Source organism: Gossypium arboreum, chromosome 11 (genome assembly GCF_025698485.1).
Source record: "Gossypium arboreum isolate Shixiya-1 chromosome 11, ASM2569848v2, whole genome shotgun sequence".
NCBI classification, from domain to species: Eukaryota; Viridiplantae; Streptophyta; class Magnoliopsida; order Malvales; family Malvaceae; genus Gossypium; species Gossypium arboreum.
Window position 1 is genome coordinate 94,460,132 of NC_069080.1, and position 4,853 is coordinate 94,464,984.

The window sequence follows — 4,853 nt, forward strand, 5'->3', positions numbered from 1 at the left end:
AAATTCCACTATGAAGAAGCCAAAGCAAGATATGAAAGCATTTTCAAGAATCAACAATTGCACCCAAAAAAAGGCTTTACGCTGAAAGAAAGCAACTATATTGATTTCATTGCACACATTCGACAAATTGCTGAAGCTCTCAATTAGGAGTTATTTTGTGAGAAAATGGAACACCACTTATCCTTATTCAATGCCGGAACAGGATACGAGGCATTCCTGAACTCACATCACAAGAAAACATATAATTTCGAGTCATAAATTTTCATCCCAATTAAAACCATTTACATTCAAACATAAAGTCCCTAATGCGAGCCTATGAGGCCCCAAAACATGCTTTTGAAGTAGTTTGGGACTAAACTGACAACTTGGGAAATTTTTACAAACTTAGAAAATTTTTTCTATGAACAGGGGTCACACACCAGTGTGGTTTAGGACATGCCCGTGTTGGCATGCCGTATGGTCACACACACCCGTGTCCGTAACCCGTGTAACTCTCTGTTTTACAATGCATGAACAAGTTGAAGTCACACGGCTAAGTCACATGCCCATGTGGTTAATTAAATTTTTATAAAATAGGTACAGACTTCACATGGTCGAGACACAAGCCCGTGCTTGAGGCCGTGTCCCTCACACGGCTGAGACACACGCCCGTGTCTCTGCCCGTGTGCTCAATTATGAGCATTCTGTTTATCAAAATTAAGGTGTCGGGGACACACGACCAAAACACATGCCTATGGGCCAGACCATGTGTGACACACGGTCTAGACACACGCCTATGTGTCTACCCGTGTGGACAAAATAAAGGCTATTTACCAAACCATTTGTCACCCTCATTTACACCTACACTTGCACAAGTTCAAGGCATAATTCATAGCACACTTGGACAACCAATACATCCACAAACAAGGCTAATTCATGTCATTTCATTATCACACATAACATACTTACAACATCATATTTTACCAAACCAAATCAAACCAAACTGACATCCACAATTACCAATACACATACTTTTATCATGCATAATTCTTCATAAAATTTCATAGTATACCAATGAGCCAGCCTCAGCTATTTAACAACAATCCATTGAGCCACATTCAACCATTTATCAAGTATTTATAAACCACATCATACAAGAGATTGTTGCACATGCATGTATATATATATAAGCTTACAACAAAATCAACCAAAATGAGCCAAGTTACATGGCCATAAGCCACATCAAACCTTTGACAATTACAAGCCCATACATTTGGCCAAATTTATAATGACACATATAACAAAATGACCAAGTCCCTATACATGCCATATTCTCAAAATGTTTAAAATCATCGGTACCCAAAATGATAGATTGATAGTGTGATATGATCCTTGACAAATCTCTAACTCGAGTTAGCTTGGTGACACTATAAAACATGGAAAAATAAATGGAGTAAGCTATATAGCATAGTAAGCCCGTATGTAAGAAACAACCAAACCTTACCATGCATTAACATTCAAATAATAACATAAGATAAATGTAGTTATTCATAATCTCATGGCTTTAATTTACTTCCATCATAACTTACCTTGAAGTCATTATTCCACAAATTTTATAATCATAAGCTTATCATACATACTTGTATCATTTCTGATAAACGCCAAATTATACATATTTTTACCCCAAATACTTAGCATATTTATGGATGTTTATCACTAGATTTGTGGATTTTGGTGCTCTTAATCCGGTTATTTCATGTTTTATACTCAGGGGAGCACCAAGAGTCAAAAGGAGCCAAAAACAATTCAAAAAGGAACAAAACAGATGAACCTAAGCCTTTCCACACGGGCTTCTTACACGCCTGTGTCTTTCAAGGGTCTCGGCCAAGGGCTTTCACGATTCAAACGGCCTGGCCATTGACCTACACGGTCGTGTGCAAATTAATGGATCGAACACGGCCTGGTAATCATGTCACATGGCCGTGGCACACGGGCGTGTCCCTTTTTTCAAAGAGTTGTATTTTACACAGAAAATGATACTTAGGGAAGAAGAAAGCCAATCCAAAGCCTATATAAACACCCTAAGTAAGACTTAAAATAGAGCCCTCTTCCAGAACTTTTCTAGAATACAGAACCACATGCCAGGAATTACTTGAAGGAGGTCAGACGATCTATCCCAAAAGCCGGAGCTACTCCAAGACTGAAGATCTTTCTCAGAATTCTTTCAGGGGTTTTAGAGTTTTCTTTATGTTTTGTTATTTTCATACTTTTGAGATGTACTCTTATCTTATTATGAACTAAACCCCTTAGATACCTAAGGGGGTTGAAACCTATGATGGATCTTCTTATTATTATCTGAACTGTTTGATAAATACTTGATTTGTTCTTAATTATGTGTCTTAATGATTGAGTTAATATTTCGGGTATTAATTCATAATTTGATGTGCTTATGTAAAGGAGCAAAAGTCCCTGTCTAAGAGTAGATTTGGCATAATTAAGCGGAGTTGATCGAACGCCTAGAAATAGGGTTACGAGATTTTACCAGATTAGGGTGAAACCTAATATGGGAGTCCATAGATCGATTTACTGCTTCCCTAGGGGTTTTAATTAAGAAAGAAATTTTGATTAATTCAACTGAGGGTTAGACATTATTAGTCTCGAAATAGATAATAATATAGGTTAGGGAGTCTCACGGATCAAGTCATGTGAATAAATCGTCTGGTTCAGAGTCAGATAATGAATGAAATCTAGGTGGATTCCTCCTTAGGTGTCGTCTTTATCAAATTAATTTTCTTCAAATTTTTTTTGCAACTTTTCTCTTTACTTTAGTTTAATTAGTTAATTAGTTTAATAAACAACCCCTATTTATTTCTAGGTTAGATAATAAAAAGATAATTATTACTAGTACTTTTGGTTCCCTTGGGTACGATATCCCGGTCTTGCCATTACTATACTATTGTTCAATAGGTGCGCTTGCCTTTTCGTCGTGATAATAGTTAGTCTAGGTTTGATCTTCATTATAAATATTTATTACTTGTTATGAATCACGCGATCAAGTTTTTGGCGCTATTGCCGGGGAACTATGATATTAGGAACGCTTAATTTTATTACTTTAGCCATTTATTTTTCTTGCAATTTAATTTAATTTAATTTAATTTTATTATTATTATTTATTAATTTACTTTTTCTTTCTCTTGGCAGGTTTTTATAGTTTATGACTAGAAGAAACCCGTCGGGACCATTACTTTTTGACGAAGAAATCGATCGTACTGTTCGTAGAAATCAAAGAAAAATAAGGCGCAGCTTAAGATACACGAAGAATGAGCAAAAAGACGATACTCAACCCCCAACCGAAGAGATGGCTGAAAATCAAGACAATCAGCTACCTCCTGCAATTGTGGCTAATCAAAATCCTGCTCCACGTACTATGTATGATTATGCTAAACCTTCTCTAACAGGAACTGAATCTAGCATAGTTAGACCTGTTGTAGCTGCAAATACTTTTGAATTAAAACCTAACACTATTTAGATGGTATAGTAGTTTGTTCAGTTTGATGGTTTGCAGGATGAAGATCCCAATGCTCACTTAGAAAATTTCCTGGAATTTCACGATACATTCAAAATCAATGGCATCTCTGATGATGCCATTCCTCTTCGGTTATTCCCTTTTTCATTGAGGAACAAAGCTAAACAGTGGTTGAACTCGTTACCACGAGGGTCAATTACTACTTGGGAACAAATGACCGAGAAATTTTTCCTAAAATATTTTTTCCGCCGGCTAAAATGGCTAAATTATGTAATGATATCTATTCTTTTGTGCAGATGGATTTAGAAACACTTTACGATGCAGGGGAGAGATACAAGGACTTACTGAGAAGGTGCCCTCACCATGGGTTACCACTTTGGTTGTAAGTACAAACATTCCACAATGGTCTGAATCCCTTGACTCGACAAATGGTTGACGCAGCTGCTGGCGGAACCATCAACAACAAAACACCTGAAGAGGCTTATAAATTAATTGAAAAAATGTCACTGAATAACTATCAGTGGCAAGTCATGAGGACTAAGCCAACGAAAACAGCCGGCGTTTTTAACATCGACTCAATTACTATGCTGTCAAATCAGGTAGAGCTTCTCAATAAAAAGGTTGATGATTTTCTTAGTTCTACGCAGGTACATCTAGTAATGAGGTGTGACTCAAGTGGAGGAGGTGTACATACAGAATATCAATCCTTCAATCCCACAATTGAAGAGGAACAAGTCAACTATATGGGTAACAATAACTTCATATCTCAAAATAACCCATACAATAATACTTATAATGCAGGTTGGATGAACCACCCAAATTTCTCCTAAGGTGGCCAAGGAAATCAAAAGCCACAAAATCCTCAGGGTTTTCAACCGCCACCTTATCAACAAGAGAAGAAACCGAACCTTGAGGAGATGCTCTCAAAATTCATATTAGTGTCAAAAACCCGTTTCCAAAATACTGAGACATCACTTAAGAATCAACAAGCATCGATCCAAGGGCTCGAAACTCAGATCGGCCAACTATCCAAACTAACCTCCGAATGACCACAAGGTAGCTTACCAAGTAACACTGAACCCAACCCACGGGAACAACTCAACGTAATTAATATCCACAATAACGAAGGAGTCGTTGAGCCTGAAACAAAACCAAGGCAAGAAACAGTGGTAAGCAAAGAGGGAGACGAGGTAGATCAAAATACAAACAAACCAGTGATTGTTGAATATAAACCTCGTGTCCCATACCCTAACGCGACAAGGAAAGACCTCTCAGACGAACAATTTGGTAAATTCCTCAAACTTTTGAAAAAATTACATATTAACTTACCGTTTATTGAAGCTTTGTC

The 4,853-nt window shown here is 37.1% G+C and overlaps 1 non-coding gene across 1 annotated transcript; it reads right to left on the bottom strand.

The window, feature by feature from the left end:
- Positions 1–3,768: 3,768 nt before the first annotated feature.
- On the bottom strand, positions 3,769–3,875 carry LOC128284552 (small nucleolar RNA R71). The gene has a single exon (XR_008274976.1). It is a non-coding gene; the product is annotated as a small nucleolar RNA R71 (small nucleolar RNA).
- Between the last annotated feature and the right edge of the window lie 978 nt (positions 3,876–4,853).